This window comes from Eucalyptus grandis, chromosome 3 (assembly GCF_016545825.1).
Source record: "Eucalyptus grandis isolate ANBG69807.140 chromosome 3, ASM1654582v1, whole genome shotgun sequence".
Taxonomy (NCBI): domain Eukaryota; kingdom Viridiplantae; phylum Streptophyta; class Magnoliopsida; order Myrtales; family Myrtaceae; genus Eucalyptus; species Eucalyptus grandis.
The window spans coordinates 26547959-26573531 of NC_052614.1; positions in this window are offsets into that span (position 1 = coordinate 26547959).

Genomic DNA, 25573 nt, shown 5'->3' on the forward strand with positions numbered 1-25573 from the left:
GCGACACCCGCAGCCGGTGAGATCTCGACGTCGCCTCTCCCTGCTTCGCGCCCCCTAATTTTTGTTGGTTTTCGTCGCCGAATCACCGATCGTGCCGGTGTCGTTCATTCCGAAATCGAAGGCCTCGAAGAATCCGTGTACACCGCGGCGTCTTCAAGCTCAAGATCCGATTCCCGAACGGTGTGTTTTCAACTTTTTCTTTTTTAGGGGTTTGGTTTTAGTTCGGAGATGAGAGAGTTGTCTTTGTTGTTGAGTTTTGATTTCGGGGTCGTGGTTGTGGAATGTCTCGGCTACACTGTTTCAGCCTTTGAGCGTGATGGTCTAGACGACCACCCCAACATCGACAACGGCGGCGGGGATTTGCCTTGACATCTTCAACCTCTCGCCCAAAGTGAGTCCCCTTTCGGGCTTACGCACCCGGGGACGGCCGAGGGTTTCTCGTCCGAATTGCGTTGCCGCGACACATGTAGTTTGCGCGTTCATCGCGTTCAAATTAGATTTTTCCGCATTTGGCCATTGCTGGATTTAGATGGGAATTGCTGGAGTAGTTGCTTAGGGCTCCCGTTTCGAGGAATCACATTTTCAAGTGATTGTGCTTGCGGGAGTTGCTTTCTAGGAAAATGCTCTATCTTTTGCTTTGTTGGTCATAAATGTGGATCCGGAGAGGCGCATATTCTAGTTCGTGAGCCTGAATTAGCTTTTCATTTATTGCAAACGACTTTCAATCCCATTTCCTTTTCATAGGCAGTGAAAATGGGGCTTGTCAATTAGCACTTAAATTTAGCGCCTCATGGTATTCTTCGTGTCGATGTAACATGTCATTTTGTTAACTGATGGTTTTTGTGTTGACTGCAATGTTGTATGTCATTGTGTTAACTCTCTCTTGTTTCTCACGGTTGTGTCAATATTAGCTGCATTGGGCTTCTTGCTTTATAGAGGAAGGTAATTATTAGAAGTTAATGTACTGGTTTACTACTCAAAGCATCTGGAACTTTTATGTTCTGCTTACTCTATGTGGTTTGATTTTCTCCTTGTGATCAGTGTGGTTGTCAAATAATTCCAGGTTGTTTTTCATGCTGAGGCGCTTTCCTATTGAATCTAAAGGAAGAAGGAATAAGCTCCATGAGGTGCTTTTCCTTTCATTTAAATCGAAACTTAGTCCTGTCACTTCTTTCGCTTCTTGCCGTTGTTTAAGAGACATATTTTAATTATTGTGCACATCTGTAATTATTACTTTGGAGTTAAAGTGAAAATATGAACTTTGTATTCTGGTGGTGGTGCTTGGTGCTATCACTAATATCTTTGTTAGAAACTGAAATTTTGGGATCAGGCGTAGTTGTTTGTAAGTGAAGTTCTGTTCTATCAATTCTCACAAGCACTGAGAGATCTTCCTTTTTTATTTTTCTTTTTTTTTTACTTTTTCCCTTTTTTCTTGGTTCTAGTGAAAGTTTCTTCATTTGACTGGATACATATGCAAAATAGGTTCCAATATAAACAGGGTTAACCCCTTCCGGACCGGAAAAACGAGGGGGGTGGGTCGGGAACAAGGTCTAATGCAAACAGGGTCGGGAACAGGGTCCAGAAAAAGAGAACCTAGGTTATAATAGGGTGGAGTACGGGGGTCCAAGTCTAGACCCTACCCACCCTGGACCCGATCACCCCTACTGCTTAGGCCAGCAAGGCCCTCACCCTACTGCTCAGAAGCAGGCTTCTCGGCTAGACTAGGTCGAGTAGTGACGAGGTGAGCTTCTTGGAGGCGAGGCAGCGGCACTTTGGAGCTATTTAGTCGGCGGCGGGCTGCACCGGTGCAACAAGGGTTCCGTGGATCGGCGATAGGAATGACAAAGGGATGCTTCCAATGAGGGCCATCGGTCGAGATCGAGGAGGGATGGGCGGTGGAAACGGCCCACAACAGCCGTATCTGGCGGCATTGAGCTTCCGGCGAAGAGATGCAGAAATCTCGTTGGTTTTTGTGGACTCGCCGGACCGTTGGTGAGGACAGTTGCAAATGAGAAATGGAACATGAGGATAGCTTGGCCAAGGTTTCGCTAGTCCAGAAAATCCGCGCAGCTAAAATAGAGCTCTCCTCATTTTTGGCTTTGGGTTGTCGTCTAAGAAGAAACATGGGAGGTTGAACAAAATAGCTTAAAGGAGAAGAAGACAAGGGACTTTACGGTTGAGAAAAGGAAATGAAAATGAAAGAAAGAGGAAGGGAGAGAAAGAGGGGTAGTCGCACAGCACAAGGGGGAGGGATACGCGCAGATGGGGAGAGAGAGAGAGAAAGTACCATGGAGGGTCCCCCTCCCCAATTTCCACAAGCCTTGGGTCCTTCTTCCATGAAAGTTAAGCTCCTTTCACTTTCATGTGGCCCACCACTTCAAACCAATCTTATCCTCCTCAAATGAAACTCAAATGGTGGTGGATTTCCTTGTGGTATGTCTCAATCCAAATTTGACCTCCTTTCTATTAGTTTTTCTCTTTTTCATTTTATCAATTCTTAACCTTAGTTAACAAGGATAAAGTCTTATTTAAATCCTTATAATTCCCATCTTCTAAGGTTCCTCATTAATGACCAAAATCCTTTACATTACGGCATTTTCCCCTAATTTTACTTTGCTTATTGTAATTTGAATTTTCCATCAAAATTTCACATTCGTCAAAAGGTTTTGAGAGAATGCATCGACATTCCTAGAATTAATTGTGACACGATAAAATTCTCAATTTCTAAAATCGGATTAAATTTTGCAGTTCAGTTAGACGTGATTTTAGTGTGACCTAAATTATCGGACAGTTTTTGGGAATTTTTGGTGCAATTGACCCATTATCGATTATTTTCGAGTCACAATGTACATTTTCAACTCATTGGTGACTTTCAATTGTTGTTAAAATCTCAATATATCACTTGCGGGCACAAGATACCAAAACGACAGAAAAATCGGTTTAGTGCTGATCAACGAGAATTTTGCAGTTAGGGGGAATCGCCCCTGCCTAATTACATATTTTAGTTGAATCGACCTATTTCCAGTTTCTGATATATTTTCAATTGTGTCGCAATGACCTTTGCAGACTAACACTATCGCGACCCAAACTTTGAGTGCATGCATATCGCTCAGTGGTCGAATAATAAAATTTTGCAACCTCCCGAGATTGGTTGCCGACCCATTCATTTTATTTCGCAAGCAAAAACGTAATAAGAATAACCTCCAAACATAGAGATGGGATAGCAAACATAGGATTATATTTACACTAAACACACATATTTTTACAAGAGTATTTATATACATAAAAGTCTAATATGACATGGATCTGTTTTAAAAAGAAGAGCTTTTAGGCTATCTACACTCTAAGCTCCTCGTCCATAGGAACAAGGTCCCTCGCGATCCTGTCGGACTTTTCGATAACAAATGGGTAAACCTGTCACCCATTGTCCAAACTAGATGGAAGATCTATCGATTTCTTACAAAGAACCGAACACAAACCTAGCTTTCACTTCCCGCCAACTCCTACACTTCTCTTCAAAAGCCTCAATCTAGGGACTTGAAAAATTTATCCCACAATGGGGTGAGATCACATCTCAGCGAGTTTATTACCTAAATCTCAATTAGGAGAAGAATACACTCTACACACAATCTAGTCACGTTTCTCACAACTCTTTTAACCCTAACATTTCCCTACACATTAGTATCAATCAAATAATCCATAACAATATCAAAATCATATATCATATTAACCATATATATATATGCAAGATTGTACATATCAACACAATAGTACGGCGACTCCCAATTACCGGATTAAATTGTTATGGTACATCCCATATCGCACCACACAATTCCGTCTTCCAATTAGGTCCCTCAAGTTCGATCATTCATGCGTCTCGACAAATTTCAATTTACTAGAAATGGTCAACCCAACATATAACTGTCATCTATCATGGTTGGGCATCGTTTGACACCATTGAGCACGGCAACGTCTACATCTAGATGACATTCCGATTAGGACCATCGATCTAGCATCCATTGCGACTGGCATTCGTTGACTTGAGGCATTCCCGAAGGAGTATCATCCGGCCCCAAAGGCTTGTGATAGATTCTCATGTAGCATATGCATTTATCCAATTTAACAATTCAACAATTAATTGTGCACCTTAGCCATATCACTAAATAAGCAAGTTTCTAACAAGCATGTCATTAAAAACAATCACACATTACTATCTGCTCTAATCGGCAAAAACTGTCTATTTGCGCACTTCCAAGTTTAACACCAGCAATCAACTCAATCGAGTTCGAAAAATTTTCAAACTTGAATATGTGACAAAGGACACGTAAACAAACGTTTTTCATGGAGACACCAAGACCTAGATCTCTCTCGATTCAGCCCATTAATTCACTCAATCTAGCACTTCGGGTCCGTTTCTAGATGGTCTGTTTTATGAAATCAGCTTAGTTCGGGGTCCAAAAGAGGTTCATTTGATCTAAAGTTTGAGTATGTTAAACTAGAAGATATAAAAAAAAAAAATAACTTTTGTGAAGAAATCATTTGGAACTTCGAACCCTAAGGGTTAGTAAAGACCCATAGAATCCCAATAGGTCGGGATTTCTATATAGTTTGACTTTTTGTTTAAAGATAATTGAGTCAAAATCTTCTTTTAACTCCCCAAAAATCCTGAGAAAATATATTTTATGATGGAAAACGTCTAAAATATTTCTTCGGAAAGAAATCACTTCAAAATCACAACACATCTCAATCTATAAAAATAACAAACCGTAAGCATCTAAAAATCGAGTTAAGAAGAGCAGTTTGTCTTTGGCTAAACTATCTTCTAAGGTTTTGAGCTTGTTATTTAAACAAATACTAAGCTTTTCTATGGTTGATCTAACCTTTGTAAACTAACACTAAGTTACATTTAATCCCATTTAAACCTTCCTTAGCTTATTTAAATTCCTAAACGGAGGTACATAGCCCATAATCAAGCCTTAGAAAAACAACTTACCTAACTAGAAATCCAAAGCTACTTTGGTGCGATTGAGCGGCGGTAGCTAAGCCCGTGACCTCCGGGGATGTCGGAGTGGCTTCGGTAGTTGGATGGCAACACGGGCGAAGGGTTTGGCTTCTTCGGTGGTGAGGATGAGCTGAAACGGTGGAGAAATGAGCTAAGGTGTTGCGACAACAGCCGTGAACTAAGCTGAAGAGTTTCCGACCAACAAAGGAAATGGCGGTGTTATTTTAGAGGGCTGTGGGCTTGCTGGTGGAGATGGTTGCTCAGTAAATAAAGGCCACAGGAAAGAGAAGCGAAACATAAAGGTAGTTGGGTCAAGCTTCTGTGGGTCTAGAAAATTTGTAATGTTAAAACATAGCTTTCTTTTGTTTTCTTGGTCGCTTGTTTGTCGTCTAAGAGGGAGCGGAAGGGCCGAATAAACTAGCTTAAAGAAGAAGAAGACAAAAGGATTTGCAGCTGAGGAAAGGAAAGAGAAAGGGAAATAAAAAGAAAGGAGGAGAGAGAGAAAGAAAGGGTAGCCGCATGGCGCCAATGAGGAGAAGGGATTGCACGGAGGGGGAGAGGAGGGGAGGAAAAAGGACCATGGGGGTCCCTCCTTCCATATTTCCACAACCTTTTTTGTTTTTCCACAAGGGCCTTGGTACTTTATCCATGGAAAAACTCACTCCTTTCATTGTCAAGTGCCCTACCACATCTAAACAAGCTTATCCCTTTCAAATGAGACTCAAATGGTCTTTGAAATTCCCTTGGTTTACATAGCTCCGAATTTGCAGCCATTTCCAATGACTTTCCCCTCCCCATTTTTCCATGGAACCGAGTCCCCATTACTCTCAACGGGCCTACCCCTCTTTGGAATTACTCTTTACCCTTCAAATGACATTCAAATGTAAGTAAATTCCTCCTTACATGAAGGCATCCGAGTTTCATTGCCTTTATCCTTCATTTTTTCCTTTCTTTCACTTGGCCATTTAATAACCTTACTAACCAAGATAAGCCCTCAATTCACTCTTATAATTCTTATTTCCATTGGTTCCACATTAAGGATTAAAAATCCATTTAAAATATGGTCTTTTTCTTATTCCTTTAATTTGTTGCATTTGCATTTTTCACTTATCATTCCTGTCGTCAATAAATCTTGAAAAGATGCAACAACATTCCTAGGATTAATTGTGACACATTAGGGTTCTCAATTTCTAAATTCGGCATCATTTCCTCATTTACTTTCAGTCAAATATGATTTTAGCGCAACCTTAACTATCGAGTAGTTTTTGGAAATTTTCGGTGCAAATGACATGTGATCGATTATTTTCGAGTCACAATGTATATCTTCGACTCATTGGTGACTCTCGATTGTCGTGAAAATCTCGAGATTTCAATTACGGGCACAAGGTACCAAAATGATAGAAAAATCGGTTTAGTGCCAATCGATGAGAATTGTGTAATTAGGTGGAATCACCTATGCCTATTTATGTATTCCAATCGAATCGACCTATCTCCGGTCTCGATAGATTTTCCATTGTGCCGCAATGACCCTTGTAGATTAACATGGTGGAGCAGTTGATTCTTGGTCAAATTCTCAAGGCTATTGCATTAAAATCTCTTAATAACTTCTCAACTAGTCTAGTCATCTCATGTGTGATCGGTTCAAAGAATAACACTATAGACACGTCGACGAAAAGCCCGATTCAATTAATTGAAAACATAAGTAGAAAATCAGACCGTCACAAATACGGTCGAGCAGTCGATTCCTGGTCAAATTCTCAAACCTGTTGCATTAAAATCCCTTAATGACTCCCCCAACTAGTTTAGCTATCTTCTAAGTGATCGGCTCAGAGAATAGTACTACAGGCACGTCGATGAAAAGCCCGATTTACTCAAATCAAAACAGAAGTAGAAAATTAGACTGTCACAACTCTGATGCTTTGATCCCTTGTTTTGATGAATTTGGTCAATGCTTGGAGCAGGCCAAACTGGAAGACTTGAGATTTGTAGGCTTTAGATACACTTGAACTATTTCCTCGAGGGCTACTAGAAAGGCTAGAAAGATTGACCGGGGTATTGGTGAATCCTAAGTGGAGCCTTGACTTTTCCTACTTGGAATCTTCCTTCCTAGCGTCGGGTATCTCGGATCACATGTCTATGGTGGTCAAGGTGCTTGGCCCGATTCCTCGGAGGAAGCCTTTCAAGTTCTTTGACTTTTTGATGAAGCACCCGGAGTTGAATTAAATTGTCAATCAAATTTGGGAAGATCCGGGTGTGGGAGTTCCTATGTATAGGCTTGTGGCCAGGATCGGGCTCTTAAATACCGGCTCAAGCGCTTGAATAGAGTTATTCTCTAATATCTCCGCCAAGATGCTAGAAGCGAGGAAAGCTTTAGAGATCACACGGGCGGATTGCAAACAATCCCTTTTTGTTGATCTTACCGAGGTAGAAAATGATCAATGGTGTACATTTGCTGACTTGTGATCCTTGGAGGAGTCATTCTTTAGACAAGTCGAGGGTCATGTGGCTCAAGGAGGGAGACTGCAATACTGAATTCTTCCATCAATATGTCAATGAGAGATAGTTGATGAACAAAATTCTTTATGTACTCAATTCCTCGAGGAACCAAACTATTGAGCCACAACTGGTACAACAACGTTTTGTTGAGTATTATCAAGACCTTCTAGCGCCGTGTGCTGAGCTGGCTAGGCCTTCGATCAGGGAGTTGAAGGAGGTCATCTAGCACCCTCTTTCGGGTGACCAAATCGCTTTTCTAGCTAGGCTGGTCACTGAATTAGAGGTACAAGACACCTTATTCTCCTTGCCTAGGGGAAAGGCCCTTGGACTGAACGAATTCGCGGCCGAGCTCTTCAAGGAAAATTGGGGGACAGTTTGACGTCTCGTAACGAAGGTAGTCATGGACTTTTTCACCTCCAGCAAACTCCTAAGAGAGATCAGCAAACTCACAGACCACAAATAGGCTAAACTCTGAACTCCAAAGGAATAAAAAAGGCAAGAGAATTAAATTGCACTTGCAATATCTCCATGATTTACCTGCAATCAATTTAGTGATTGAAGCATGCATTGCAAGGACAAATAGAAACAAGCCAGAACTTTGTGGATCTCAAGCTTTCCAGACTTATAAACAATCCCTAGAATGGAAGATAGTCAATGAATATCCATTTTCCAAAAACAACAAAAGCCAATAGAAGCTCAAAGAAAGAAAGCCCATTAAATTAAATGTAGAAAGAACCATTATTGATGAAGACAGCCCACATCAGACCAGAAGAGGCTTGCATCAAAGGAAAGAGAGCTAGGCCCTGATTGTTCACCATAAATGGAAAAAAGCAGAAGCGGCAAACAAACTTCATTCAAACCAATAACTAGCTAGAATCCACAAAGCAGCTATTTGTCCAATTTCAAACAATCAACTCAGCCCTACAAAAGAACGCAATAGATCACCACTTCTCAAACCCAGCAAAACTTCAACCAGAACTCCAAAAAAAATTTCTCACTGCTCCCCGAAGATAATCAACTCAAGACAAACTTAAATTAAAACTAAAAATTAAGAAAGATTAAGAACACGTATCATAATAGATATCTGAAGCACATCTTTTCAAATAAGATGCAACCAATAAGCACTGAAGTAAAACCATTTTTTTTTTTTTTTTTTTTTTGGGAAAGAACCTATCCTGGAAGTTCCAAATAACATAGAAAAAAAGAGCAATAGATAACACCAAAATAATAACTCAGCATAAGAAATTACCAACTAGACGAAGACAATCTATCTAATATAAACACAAAGTAAACTTGACAGAAAATTCTTCAAATAAACCAATTTAACATCGACACTAACTTCAAGTAGACATACACACCAAGTCAACGAAATGCATATGCAAGAAACGTATTTCTAAGTGAATGTGCAACAAAGTATGTTGAAAGGGAAAAAGTCGGTGATAAATAACATGTAGAATAATTCCATTAAGGAAAAGGTCTTTGCTTTAAACAATTTCTGACCATAAAAGAAAGAGAACTTAATGGTGATCCTCTTGCTTTAATTTAAAAGAAAAATTGAGTCAACACCATTGGAACCATTTACTACCCGAGAATACAACAAATAAGAGCTTATCCTATTTCAAACAAAACTTTGGTCTCCACAATTCATCCTCTCGGCCTTGCAAAAAAGACAAAGGATCAATACTCCTCAAATTCAGCAAAACTTCAACCTAAAGCAATTAGGAATAGACGATTATCATCTCGATTCTTGCTACTAACCAAAGATAATTAATGAAAGAATGAATTTTAAAAACAAACATTAGTGTCCATGCAGGAAATTATTAGAAGTTTAACACCCAGTACTCCTAGTTCCACTAACCCAACAATACACTGCCAAAGAATCATCAATCCCAAGAAAAGCTCGAATGCTTTATTCTATGGAACAATTGACCAAACTAATCATATTGATTGCTCCTTACATGACATCCTCAGAAGTAGAGATTGATCCATCAGAGAGGAAGTTACTTCCAATCCACTAAAAAACAGATCCAGAATCTGCTGGTAAAACAACTAAACAGACTGACCAACCAATCAATTAATAAATGTTCAAAGGAGGAAAGTAAACCCTAATGATGTCCACAACCATGGCAAAGTCCCAAACGGGCAGCGGGAGCACAAGAAATTAAGCACGCAACAAGCCGGATGCTTCGAAAATAAGACCAAGAAGGTAATTGGCTCAAGAACCATTGAAATATAGAAAAAAAATAACAAAGATTAAGAATGCGAATTGTAATAGATATCCGAAGTGTGCCATTCCAAATAAGAAGATACCAAGATATGCACCAAGTAGAAGCTATTCCGTCGGCGGTAAGCATTCGATCTGATAACCAATGGCCATTGACAGTCCAACCAACTCAAACAGCCTCTCACACGTAAAGCGCAGAAAAAACCCTGTTGTTCTAAACTAAAAGAAAACACAAGTCATGTAAAAAGAAAGGTGAAGCTAGGTAGGCAGTTCTTGGAGCCAGTCCCATGATAAGGAAGAAGAGCGTGACGTATACATCTTACATATGCTATCTCCGCGATTTCTTGGAGACCCAATTAGTGATCTTAGCACACGAGATAAGGGAAGGAAATGAGCATAACTTGTGTGGACCTTTCCAGACAAGAAAGAACTCGAAAGAACAGCTTATCCTATGAATTGATGATGCTTATGCAAAAAGAAAGAACAATTACTGATCCAAGACACTCCATATTGAACTCGATGAGGCAAACTATTGCCCCGACCAAACGCCGACCCGCAAAGGAAAGAGGACATCGATCATTCCTCCTTAACTAGAAAATAATGGAAGTGGAATAAAAATTAGGAATTGATGATTATGCGAAAGGAAGAACACATCACGACCACGAGACTCCATATCAAACTTGGCCATGGGAAACCTTTCTACTATTACATGAATCCGATTTTCATTTCATCCGGGAAAAGCTTGCCTCGACCAAACTCTGATCTGCAGAAGGAAGAGAACTAGATCGATCTTTGAAATAAACTAAAAATAACAGTAAGTGAAGGACAAGTTCCATTCAAGCCAATGACTGCCTAAATTTCAAGAAGAAGGAGCTCGTCCAATTCCAAACAATTATCAACTCAGCCCCACAAAGAGCGTAGCAGATTACCAACTGGCAAATCCTGTAAAAGAAGCATAGAAGGTTGTCAAAATTTCAGTGCATCGCTTGTCCTAAAGACTAAGACTACTACATAATCAGCTCAACTAAACAGTGCGAGATTAGATCATTAGTCCTCCAAAAGCCCAAAGGAGCTTGTCCAATTCCAAACAATTATCAACTCAGCCCCACAAAAAGCGCAACGGATCACCAACTATCAACTCCCGTAAAAGAAGCATAGAAGGTTGTCAAAATTTCAGTGCATCGCTTGTCCTAAAGACTAAGACTACTACATCATCAGCTCAACTAAATAGTGCAAGATTAGATCATTAGTCCTCCAAAAATTCCAAATGTCTTGTTCTATGTAACCAACTGATCAGTAGCATTGTGGTCATGGTCCTCAGACAAACATGATCATTCCAAGAAGAAAGAAGCCACTGCCAATTCACGGAATAGTGAATATTAATTACGATTGGCTCATAATGCAATTAAACGGAAAGATCAATCAATGATGAATCGATCACCAATTAGAGGAGCGCAAACCCTAACAATACCCATAACATGGCAGACTCCCGAGAGGCGAGAGTAACCTTCGGAAAATTAGCATACAAATCGAGGCGATTTAACAAATAATCAAGAAGGAAAAAGAAAAGAAGAAGGATCAAGAGTATTTAGGGAATGATGTCTCCTCGAAGAGTGCTTCGCAGAGGGCATCAACGAGAAAATGAGCGTATGCACAATCATAGACACAAGACGAGATTGAAGGATGAGGGCACAAGGGAGGGCTATTTCTAGGAAGGAGACACTGGCAAGCGGAACTGGATTGGATAGTGATCCGTTGTGGCACGTAAACCTTGCAAAGAAAGAACCATCACGATCACAAATCGGCCAAACTACGAACTCCAAAGGAATAAAAATGGCAAGACAAATAAATTGCACTTGCAATATCTCCATGATTTACCCGCAATCAATTTAGTGATTGCAACATGCATTGCAAGGGCAAATATAAACAAGCCGAACCTTGTGGATCTCAAGCTTTCCAGACTTATAAACAATCCCTAGAATGGAAGATAGTCAATGAATATCCATTTTCCAAAAACAACAAAAGCCAATAGAAGCATAAAGAAAGAAGAGCTTGTTAAATGAAATGTAGAAAGAACCATTATTGACTGAAGACAGCCCACATCAGACCAGAAGAGGCTTGCATTGAAGGAAAGAGAGCTAGGCCCTGATTGTTCACCATAAATGGAAAAAAGCAGAAGCGGCAAACAAACTTCATTCAAACCAATAACTGACTAGAATCCACAAAGCACCTCTTTGTCCAATTTCAAACAATCATCTACTCGGCCCCTACAAAAGAACGCAATAGATCAACACTTCTCAAACCCAGCAAAACTTCAACCCAACTCCACAATTTTTATCTCACTCTCCCAAAGATAATTAACTGAAGACAAACTTATCAAAACTACAAAAGCCTAGAAATCTTCAAAATTTCAGTCCATCTCCACCCCGAAGATGCGATCGAGACTACTTGAACTCAAGTGAAATTACCAGCAAGGGAGTGTGCCAAATGCTAAATATCCAGCCACAAGGCGAGTACTATCCTTACAATAACTATGAAATAATTGGAAGACTCCTGCAATTAGCACCTCTTCTCCATCCCAATCAAATTCCATAGCTATTAAAATCCAAAAAGATACCATACCCATATAAAAAGCAATTTGTTTCCACATTGCCCGACTTAATGACGGTGGATCATGATCAGAACCAGGTAAAACCTCAGTCTCAACAACCATCTTCACCAAATTGAATTCACCATTATCTTAAAGCCGATGAAAGGTAGCAGCGATCCATCAATCAATGGCAAGGGTCCTTCAAAATTTCATTTTTATTGACCCCCACTAAAACTTTTGTTCATAAGGGGAAAGAACACTGGAAAATGAGAACCTAAAGCATCAAGTCGTGAGATATGCAGTTGGAAGTCCAATCAGAGTCTTACTGAGAATAATGGGGAGAGAAACAAGCTTGAACTTGTGTGGACCTTTCCAAACAAGAAAGAACTCTGAAAGAAGAGCTTCCCCTATGAATTGATGCTTCTGCGGCAAGAACAAACCAATACTGTTCACGACCATATCAAAATTGACAGGGTAAACTATTGCCTCGACCAAACTCGACCTACGTAAGGAAAGAGATAATATCCGATTGTTCCACCTTAACTAGAAGATAGCGAAGTGGAAGACAAATTAGGAATCAATGTGTATGCATCTGCAAAGCAAGAAAGAACATCACGATCCAAGACACTCCATATTGAACTTGGCCCCGTAAAGTATTGCCACAACCGAACTCCGATCTAAGAAGGGAAGAAAACTAGATCTGATCTTTCGGATTAACCAGAAGATAATAGAAGTAAAGGACATGTTTCATTCAAACCGAGAACTGCCTTGTGAAACCAAAGAGCTTATCCAATTTCAGACAATGATCAGATCGCAGCAAATCGCCACTAGTCCAGTCTGGCAAGACTCCAACCTGAGTGAATTAGGACTAGACAATAATAAACTCCCCAGGATCAAAAAACTGAAGAACAAATTCCCATCAAATCTAGTAAATTTCAGTCTATCACCAGGTCTTAGACATGATCAAAGACTACTAATTCATCATCTCAACCCAAAAAAAGAAAAAAGAAAAAAAGAAAGACAGCAAAAGGATCACTGGTCCTCCAAAAAACCAAACATCCAAGACATAGCCTTCATAGTATTCATCGTCCTTGACATCCTCACACAAGCGTTTCACTCTAAGGGGAAAGAAACCACTTTTGTGAATTCACCGAGATAATGGAAAGGTTGATCAGTCATTGTATCAATAAAGGGTCAAAGGAAGAGAGCTAAATCAAACACTTCGCATGATGACATCCTCAGACGTCAAGAGACTATGATCCAAGAGGAAAGAAGCCACACTGCCAATTCACCAAACAATAAGAATCCAGAATATGCTGCTAAAACAACAACACAAAGTTCAATCAATCGGTCGATGAATCACTAAGTGATCAAAGGACGAGGCATAAACCAAAGAATTCCGATGACCAATAGGCATCGTAGGTCAAGCAAAACCCTCAAGAATCTCCGCGCAACAGGGAAAAACATCACTGATCACAGACGCTCCACATCAAACTTGGCCACGTAAAGTGTTGCCTCAACCAAACTCGATCGCAAAAGCAAGAGAACTAGATCTGATCTTTGGGATGCACTAGAAAATAACAGAAGTGAAGGACAAGTTCCATTGAAACCAATAACGCCTAAAATCCAAGAAGCAAGAGCTCATCCAATTCCAAACAATTATCAACTCAGCCCCTTCAGAATGCAATAGATCACCAAATGTCAAATCCAAATCAAACTTTGAAACGCCTCCAAAGGAATGAGAATCGGTTTTTGCATCAATTGGAAAATTATGGGACTAGAGAACAAATTTCGTTCAAACCAATAACTGCCTCGAGAGACGATAGAGCTTATCCAATTTCAAACAATCATCAGCTTGCAGCAGCGCGCACCCCTTGTCAAGTCTGGCAAGACTCCAACCCGTGAGAGAACTCCCAAAGATAAAAAACTGAATAACAAATTTCCCATCAAACCCAGGAAATTTCAGTCTATTGCCAGGTCTAATACGTGATCAAAGACTACTACTAATTCATTGTCTCAACCGAGAAAAAAATAAGAAGACAGCAAAAGGATCACCACTCCTCCGAAAAGCCCAAACTTCCAAGAAATAGTATTAATAGTATTCATCGTCCTTGACATCCTCAGGCAAACAGTTCACATGGGGAAAGAAACCATAGTGAAGTCACCAAATAATAGAAAGATCGATCAGTCACTTTATCAGGGGTCAAAGGAGGAGTTAAACCAAACACTTCCCATAACGACATCCTCCAACATCAAGAAATCACGATCCAAGAGGAAAGAAAGAAGCCACACTGCCAATTCACCAAACAATGAGAATCAAAGGATCTCTGCGCAAGAGGGATGGATCTCTGCAACTGCACGACGCATCATAAAATCAGACCAAGAAAATCAATCGGACACCATCAACAAAATCAATCAATCGAGAAACAGAAAACAAAAGGAACGATGGGGACAGTTACCATCACAAAATCCGATGCAACAACCAATCCACCGAAATGCATACTCATCTTGATAAACAATTAAATGGAAATATCAATCTATTGATAAACCATCCAACAACATCGCTATACAAGTGAAACATTACATACTATACTTTAGGGGAAAAAGGTCAATGTTACCGCAAAAAACAGTGTGAAAAACAAATATTTTTTTGGAAAAGAACATGTCCTGCAAGTTCCAGATAACATAGAGAAAAAAGAGGCAATAGGTCGCATGAAAATAACATCTCAGCATAGGAAATTACCATCCAGACGGCATCAATCTCATCAAATATTAACACCGGAAACCTGACAAAAAATCCTTCAGATAAACCAAATTTAACACCTATTGAGACAATATCCAAGCAAACATACACTCCAAGTCAAAACAAAGGCATATGCAAGAGACATATTTCCCAATGAATGTGTGACAACATACGTTGAACCCGAAAAAATCCATGATAAATAACATGCAGGATAGTTCCATCAAAGAAAAAGGTAAGACATACAAATCAAAAGTTTCCAATCCAATCCCGAAGAGAAAGTAGGCTCTAACCCGCCAAAAGAACGAGTGGTATCAAATTGCCATCATTGGTTAAGAAATAGAAACAAAATAAGAAAGATTAAGAATGCGAATTGCGATAGATATCTCGATGTACATCATTTCAAAATAAGAAACTACCAAGATGCCCCCGAAGTAAAAACGATTTTGTCAGCAATAAGCCTTCAAAGTCCCAATAACCAAAGAAAACATACAAATTAGACATTTATATGGCCATTGCCCGAGTCCAACAACTCAAATAACCTCTGGCACGGAAAGAACACAAAATGACCTTTTTTTGTACCAAAAGAAGACACAAAAATCGTGCAAAAACAAAGGGGAAGCAAACCAGGTAATACCGGAGCCAGCTCCATGATAGGGAAGATGAGCATGACGCATACATCTTACATATGATATTTCCATGATTTACCAAAGGATCCAATTAGTGATTGTAGCATACGATAAGAATGAAGAGAAACGAGCTAGAACTTGTGTGGACCTTTCCAGACAAGAAAGAACTCCTGACGAAGAGCTTGTCCTATGAATTGATGCTTATGCAAAAAGAAAGAGCCATCATGATCGGACACTCCATGTCAAAATTGATGAGGTAAAGCATAGCCTTGACCAAATTATGACCTGCGAAGGAAAGAGAACATCTTATCGTTCCACTTCAACTAAATGATAAATCAGTGGAAGACAAATTAGAAATTGATGCTCATGTGGCAAGAAAGAACATCACGATTGTAGACACTCGATATCGAACTTGGCTATGTAAATTATTGCCCGACCAACTCTGATTTGCAAAGGGAAGAGAAATAGATATGAACTTTCAGAGTAACTAAGAAATAATGCAAGGGAGAAGAATCATTCAAACCAATAACTGTCCAAAATCTGAGAAGCAGAAGCTCATCCAATTTCAAACAATTATCAACTCAGCCCCACAAAGAACGCAACGAGATCACCAACAAATCCAAAGAAAACTTTCAAGCTGTATTGGAAGCCTAGAAGGTTGTCAAATTTCAGCCAATCATTTGTATTTAAGACAAAGGCTTCTAGATCACCAACCCAAAAAGCCCAAATGTCGTATTGTACGTAACCAACTGATTTGCGCTGTATTTGTTGTCCTCGGACAACATCCTCAACCAAAAGGATTTCTCCAAGAAGAAAGAAGCCACTGCCAATTCAATGAATACCAGAATCATCTCAAAATACAATTGAACTTGGATTTATCAATCAATGACAAATCAATCACCAATCGAAGGAACGCAAAACCTTATCATGCCGACAACATGGCAGAGTCCCAGAGAGGCAAGGCGTGACCTTCGGAAAATAATATAGCATAAACAGAATCAGACCAATTTAACAATCAATGAAGAAGCCGACTGTATGTTCTTGGGCCTGGAAGAAGCTCCTACAACTAAGGACAGAATTCCGGCTCCGCTTTCACTGGAGGATGGGCAATGGAATCACCACGTCACTCTGGTTTGATAATTGGCACCCTAGGGGTCCACTGAACCTCTTCTTTTCAGATTTACTCATCTATAACTCCGGCCTATCTAGGCAGGCAAGGGTTGCTGATCTCTTCGCTGAGGATGGTCGGGCGATTAGGTCAGTCATTGAAAGCTGGGGTTCGCCGCTTCCTGCCTTGACTAATGCCTTGGATCGGTTTTGTTGGAGGGAGGATTCGTCCGGTAGGTTTTCGGTTGCCTCGGCCTGGGAGCTTATTAGACGGAAAAAAGATCGAGTCACTTGGCATGGTTTCATTTGGAACAATGCCATTTTGCCTCGGTTCCAGCTTAATTTGTGGCTCATCACCAAACGGAGACTACCTACTCAGCCCTCCTCATGTCCTACGGTAGGATCGAAGCCGCCACGCCCTTTTGTAACGATGTGCCCGACTCGGTTAATCACCTCTTTTTTGGTTGTCGGGTTACATCGGGAGTTGCCTCCTTTTGGGCGACTAGGTGTGGTATTCCTTGGAGGAACAATCCATGGGAGGAAACAATTATCTGGGTCTCGGCCTTGCTATCCGGCAAGGACTTCCATAATTGCATTGCCCGCTTTTCTTTTGGTGCTTTATGCCACATTGTGTGGAAGAACAAATGACATCCTCTTCAGGTGCGCAGATCTCTACTTCTTCTATGAAGATGCATCTTATGAAGGTGGTCAAAGATAAAGCATGCACCTTCAAAATGTGGAGGATTCCCCAAGAAACAGAAGATTACAACGCTCTGGGAATTGGACCCCTGCTATCTTCACGGTTTGATGTGTAGCCGGTTCATGGTCTTAGTGTGTGTTGTTTTTCTTTTTGTCGTCTTTTTGGCTGTTTGGCCTTTGCCCGACTTCCTTTCACTCTTTTGACTGTTCTTTTGAGTGAGAGTCTTTGAAGCCTGTTCTTTGTCCCCCTTTTATATTTATATTACTTCTTACTTACCAAAAAAAAAAAAAAAAAAAACAATCAATGAAGAGACAAAAAGAAAGAAGAGGATGAAGAGCCTGCCTTGGGAATGATGTCTCCTTTGAAGAGTACTTCGCAGGGCCGACAAACCGAGAGAGGAACGCATGCACAATCATAGACACAAGATGAGACGGAAGGATGAGGACACGAGGGAGGGACATTTCTAGGAAGGAGACACCGGCCTTTGAAATTTAATAAAAATAAGATGTGGATCTGGATTGGATAGTGGTCTGTTGGGACATGTACAACTTGCAAAGAAAGAACCACCACAGATCATACATCAACCAAACAACGACCTCCCAACTAATGAGAATCAATTTTTGCATTAATCAGAATATTATGGGACTGGAGAACAAATTCCATTTAAACCAATAAATGCCTCGAGAAACGATAGAGCTTATCCAATTTCAGATGATCGTCAACTCGTGCAAGATCACCACTTGTCAAGTCTGGCAAGACTCCAACCTGCGAAAGAATCAAGACTAGAAGATAATCAACTCCCAAAGATTTTAAAAAAAAATGAAGAATAAATTCCAATCAAGACAAGTAAATTTCATCCTGTCGCCTGGTCTAAGATGTGATTAAAGTCTACTAGTTCATCATCTAAACCAAAATAAGAAAACAACGGATCATCACCCTCCCAAAAATCTAAACATCTGTGTTCCATGAGTCAAACGACCAATGTCATCGTATTGATCTTCCTTGACATCCTCGGACAAACAAGTTTCACTCGAGGGAAAGAAGCCACTCCCTCTTCATTTATTATTTGATAAATGCTTTAAGAGCATTATTCGATTTTTTTCAACTTTAAAATTACAATTTTGAGTCATTGACTATAATTGTGCATATAGTGACATGATATTCTTGATTTAATTGCTCAAACAAGATATACTCATACCCATTAGTCGTGTGTGTGTGTGTGTGTAGTTTTATTATTTTGTTTCGAGAAGTATGCTTTTACTATGATAAATTTAATTATCTCATTTCTGGCCAAAAAGAAATACATAAATGAGAAGTAGAAGACAATTTAGAAATTGATGCTTCAAAGAAGAAAGAACATCACGGATGGTAGACACTACATTGGCCAGAAAAGTATTGCCTCGACCAAAATCTTGATCCGCAAAGGAAAGAGAACTAGATCGACCTTTCCAATTAACTACAAATAACAGACGTAAAGGAAAAATTGCATTCAAACCAATAACCGCCTAAATCCGAGGAGCAAAGACATCTAATTTCAAAGAATTATACTCTCGGCCCCTACGTAAGACGCAATGATCACCACCTGTCAAATCCAAGAAATTTTTCAAGCTGTAAAAGAAGTCTAGAAGGTTGCCATAATGTCAATCCATCATTTGTCCTGAAGACAAAGGCTTCTAGATCAACCAAACAAAGGCAAGATAGATTATTAGTCCACCAAAAAGCCCAAATGTCATATTCGATGAGACTAGGCGACCCGGTTGCATTGTACTCAGTGTCCTCAGACAACATCCTCATACAAAATGATCACTTCAAGAAGAAATAAAACACTGCCAATTCATGGAATAGCATACCGGAATCAGCTCATTATACAATTGAATTTGATAAGATCAATCAATGATCGGAGGAGGGCAAACCCTAACAATGCCCACGACATGGCAGAGTCCCAGAGAGGCAAGGCGTGACCCTCAGAAAATAACATAGCATAGACCAAATCAGACCAATTTTTACAATCAATCAAGAGAAAGAAAGAAAGCAAAATGATCAAAAGTGCGTTCGGGAACGATGTCTCCTCTGAGAAGTACTTTGCAGAGGCTGTCAACTAAGAGAGGAACGGATGCACAATCATGGATGTATGATGAGACTGATGGTTGAGGACATGAGGGAGGGACCAGGAAGGAGACACCCGTTTTCGAACTTCAAAGAAAAGAAGACGAAGCGGAATTGGATTGGATGGTAATCTGTCGTGGCGCAAACACCTTGCAAAGAAAGAACCATCAAAGATTAAACATCAACCAAACACTGAATTCAAAGGAATGAGAATCAGCTTTCACATTAATCAGAAAATTATGGGACTGAAAGAACAAATTTCATTCAAAAGGATAATTGCCTCGTGAGACCATAGAGCTTATCCAATTTCAAGCAATCATCAGCTCGCAGCAGATCACCACTTGTCAAGTCTAGCAAGACTCCAACCCGTGAGAGAATCATGACTAGAAGATAAACATCTCCCGAGAGATAAAAAACTGAAGAACCAATGTCCATCAACACCAGTAATTTTCAGTCTATTGCCCGCTCTTAGATGTGACCAAACACTAGATCATCATCTCAACCCTAAAAAGACAGCAAAAGGATCGTCGGTCCTTCAAAAGCCCAAACACCTAGTTTTATGGAACACACCGACTGGTGTCATTGTATTCATGGTCCTTGACATCCTCGGACAAAAGTTCGCTCCAAGGGGAAAGAAGCCACTACAAATTCACCAAATAACAAAATCCGAAGCAGCTCGTGGATTGTATGGAAAGTCAGTCAATGGATCGATAAAGGATTGGAGGAGGAGATAAATTAAGCACTTCCCATAGCAACATCCTCAGACAATAGAGATATGATTCAAGAGGAAAGAAGCCACACTGCCAATTCGCCGACTAACAAAAATCCAGAATAAGCTGGCAAAACAATCAAGGAAAGATTGACTGAGGACGAGGCTGTAAACCAAATAATTCCGGTAACTAGAGGAATTGTAGGCTGGGCAGCAGAAGCACCGGGAAGACAAAGGTGGGGGAGCGAACCGGAAAGCGTGAGAAGACCTATCTGCAAAGGAAAATATGCAGGCTTTTAAGGTAAGAATTAAGTGCAGCAGATTAAAGAACCTGGATAGCCAGCAACACTAATGCCAAAGTAATCCCCATATTTGGCTCTGATGTGTTTCACCTGCATTAATAACCAAGCAGATCCAGAACAAAAACAATAAGCACAAATAAAGAGCAAATATGGGGGCAGTTACCGCTACCAATCCGATTTGTCAATGCACTTGCTTAAATGCTCACTTGCTCTATGACTAGTCAATTTCTAAATCGAAGTTCCTAAAGAGCAATACAGAACCACATACAAAACATGCTATGCAAAAGCAATAATTGTTACATATGATTTGTTGCTTCTCCAATTCAAAAAGACCCTCTTTTATCATGAGAAATGGTTTATTTTGTATACAGATAGTGTACACCAAACTAGTGAATGACTAGGATATCTAGCATTTCTCTTTTCAAGGTTTTAAATGCCTAGGGGTGAAAATTTAGGGCCTTACATGGATAAATGAAGCTGTCAATCATTGAGACAGAATTCAAAACAAACTTTGAGTGAAAAACAATTAGTAAAGTTTTGACAAGAGATAAATGTTACTGCAGTGAAAAACAAGTATTTTTTTGGTAAAGAACCTATCCTGTAAGTTCCAACTAACATAGAAAAACAAGGGAAATAAGTACTGCCAAAATAACAAATCAGCATAAGAAAACCAATTTAACATATTGACACAAAATTCAGGCAGACACACACACCAAGCCAAAACAGATGCATATGCAAGATATCTATTGCCAAGTGAACGTGCGACCAAGTACATTGAAAGGAAAAAGAGTAGCAAATAACATGTAGAATAGTTCCATCAAGGAAAAATTCTTTGTGTTAACCTATTGATAACCTATTATAGAAAGAGAAACTGAACGGTGATCATCTTGCCTTAATAAAATAAAAAAAAAAAAAAAAAAATAGAGTCAATACTATTATAGTCATTTACTGTCAAGAATCCAATAAATGAGAGCTTGTACAATCTCAAACAAAACCTGGTCTCCACAATTCATCCTCTTAGCCTTGCAAAATAAGGCAAAGGATCGCACTTCTCAAGGTCAGCAAACCTTCAACCTAAAGCAATTAGAACTAGACGATTATCATCTCGATTCTTGCCACTACCCAAAGATAATGAATGAAAGAATGAATTTTGAAAAAGAAACATAAGTGTCCATGCAGGAAATTATTAAAAGTTGCGTTCATCACCCAAGACTCCCAGTCCATCAACTCAACATTACTCCGAAAGGAATCGTCAGTCCCAAAAAATAGCTCAAACATTTTATTCTATGCAACAATTGACCAAACTCATCATATTTACCGTTCCTTACATGAAGTCCTCGGAAGTAGAGATCAGTCCAACAGAGAAGAAGTCACTTCGATGCATTAAACAACAGATCCAGAATCTGCTCCTAAGAAAACTAAATAGAATGACCAACCAATAAATTGATACATGGTTAAGGAGGACAGTTGACCCTAATGATGTCCCCGACCATGGCAAAGTCCCAAGGAGGCAACTGGAACGAAGAAATTAAGCTCCCGGAACAAACCAGATGCTTCGAAATTAGACTGAGAAAGTAATCAGCTCAACAATTGTCAAGTGATTATAAAAATAAAATAAAAACTAAGAAAGATAAAGAACGCGTATCATAATAGATATCTGAAGCACATCACTCCAAATACGATGCAACCAAGGTATGCACAAGTAAAACCAATTACATGCAGCGGTAAGCCTTCATCCCAATAAACAAAGAAAACCTACAATGTAGACATTTATATGGCCAGTGATGGAGTCCAACCAACTCAGACAACCTCTCATACAGAAAGAACACAAAATGACCTCTTGTTCTAGATCAATAGAAAACACACAAGTTGTGTAAGAAGGAAAGCGAACCAAGCAAGGTAATGCCTGGTGCCACTTCCAGGATTAGAAAACAGACCATATTGTATAACTGTAACATATGCTATCTCCATGATTTAGAGAGATCCAGTTAGTGATCATAGCACACAGATAAGAATGAAGATAAACAAGATAGAACTCTTGTGGACCTTTCCAAAAAAAAGAACTCTGAAAGAAGAGCTACTCCTATTAGTTGATGTTTGTGCAGCAAAAAAGAACCATCACTGATCACAAGCACTCCATATTGAAATTGATGAGGTAAAGTATTGCCTCAACCAAACTCTGACCTGCTAAGGAAAGAGAACACCTGATCATTCCACCTTAATTAGAAGATAACAGAAATGGAAGACAAATTAGGAATGGATGCGTATGCACCAACAAAGAACATCACTGATGCCATCTCATTCAAAGAGCAAGCTTGTAAAAGTTGGCCAAAACATCCAATCCATCCACTCTATGCATGCCCACGAGCATCCTTGCAGATATAGTTTTGAAGGCACAAAATAGAGCCAACTTCCTCAGAAAATAAAGACAATAGAATAGGAGTTTTGGAGAAAATTAGCGAAGAATCCATGTAGAGGAATTGTGCAAGCTCATGGCCCAGTAACTTTTCAACAAACAAGCAATATAAAACTAATTTGTCAGCCAAATTTATATCAACTGGAACTTCAATATAAAGAGAATCCCTATAAGAACACTTCTACGGACTGCACCAAACCAATTCAAAGTAGAAACGAATAATCTGCCATGATATTACTGAATATTGGCAATCAATTTCCATCTTACAAGGTAGAAGCATTCGATAAGTCAAACTACTATCAATGTGTGCCACCAAGTCACCAAGGAAAGCAACAACTAGACTGAGCCTTGAAACAGGACTCCATTGTAGTTTTATCTAGTGAAGTTCACAGAAAACGATTAGAGGACAACATCATCGAAGAAAGAGACTTTGTGAACTGGCTCCCAAAATTAACTATTTACACCAAAAATACCTCCAAAAGAAGAAAAAGTAAAAGCCCCAAATGACTCACTAGCAATCCCTACAATGGAGGATAGTCAATGATTACTCATCTTCCAAATACAAGAAAATCCAATAAAATCTCAAATGAAAGAAGATCTTGTTAAATGAAATAAAGATTATGGAGCTAGAAAGAACCATCACAGATTGAAGACAGTCCACATTGAACCAGAAGAGGTTTGCTTCAAAGGAAAGAGTGAGGACCTCACACCTTGCTAGTTCTCGCACACCCTATCATTAAAGCATGGCCAAAATATCAATTGATTAGGGACTTATCCATATAAATATACATGGAGAGTGAGGACATCAAAAGAACCAAAAATCCAAGAAGTGGAAGCTTATCCAATTTCCAACAAAGCCCGGACAACGTATTCATCAAAACCAACACATAAAAGTTGACAGATCATCACTTCTAAAATGCGGCAAAACACCAAGTGCCTACACAGCAGGAATTTATCAAAATTTTAGTCTTCACCCATCCACGAAGATGATCAAGGACAATGCCCATCCACCAACCCAACCAAAGATAGATGTGAAGAGACTCCGTCGAACACAAGAAAAGCTCGCTATTATTACGAGTAATAACTCACCAATCTCATCATATGCACTATTCCTTAAACAACATCCTCAATCAAAGAGATTCCTCCATGAGAAAAAAGATAGTACCAATCCACTGGTTTATAAAAATCCAAAAACAGCTTGTAAATCAACAGAAGGATGGATCAATCCATCAATCAGATCAAAGAAGTAGCGTAAACACTAATAACGTCCACAACAACTCCTCAACAACCACCTAAAGCATAGAAATCACCATGATAGGGAAGATGAGCATGACGCATACATCTTGCATATGATATTTCCATGATTTACCAAAGATCCAATTAGTGATCTTAGCATACGGATAAGAATGAAGAGAAACGAGCTAGAACTTGTGTGGACCTTTCCGGACAATAAAGAACTCTGACAAAAGAGCTTGTCCTATGAATTGATGCTTATGCAGCAAGAAAGAGCCATCACTGATCGGACACTCCATGTCGAAATTGAAATGGTAAAGTATAGCCTCCACCAAATTATGACCTGTGAAGGAAAGAGAACATCTTATCGTTCCACTTCAACTAAATGATAACTGCAGCGGAAGACAAATTAGAAATTGATGCTCATGTGGCAAGAAAGAACATCACTGATCATAGACACTCCATATCGAACTTGGCTACGTAAGGTATTGCCCTGACCAAACTCTGATCTGCAAAGGGAAGAGAAATAGATATGAACTTTCAGATTAACTAAGAAATAATTGAAATAAGGGAGAAGATTCATTCAAACCAATAACTGCCCAAAATCTGAGAAGCAGAAGCTCATCCAATTTCAAACAATTATCAACTCACCCCACGAAAACGCAACGGATCACCAAATGTCAAATCCATAAAACTTTCAAGCTGTAATGGAAGCCAAGAAGGTTGTCAAATTTCAGCCCATCATTTGTATTTTAAGACAAAGGCTTCTAGATCACCTACCCAAAAAGCCCAAATGTCGTATTGTACGTAACCAACCGATGATTTGCGCTGTATTTGTTGTCCTCGAGACAACATCCTCAACCAAAAGGATTTCTCCAAGAAGAAAGAAGCCACTTTGCCAATTCAATGAATACCAGAATCATCTCAAAATACAATTGAACTTGGAGTTATCAATCAATGACGAATCAATCACCAATCGAAGGAGTGCAAAACCTAATCATGTCGACAACATGGCGAGTCTCGGAGAGGCAAGGCGTGACCCTCGGAAAATAATAAAGCATAAACAGAATCAGACCAATTTAACAATCAATGAAGAGACAAAAAGAAGGAAGAGGATGAAGAGCCTGCCTTGGGAATGATGTCTCCTCTGAAGAATACTTCAGAGGGCCGACAAACTGAGAGAGGAACGCATGCACAATCATAGACATGAGATGAGACGGAAGGACGAGGACACGAGGGAGGGACATTTCTAGGAAGGAGACACCGGCCTTTGAAATTTAATAAAAATAAGATGTGGATCGGATTGGATAGTGATCTGT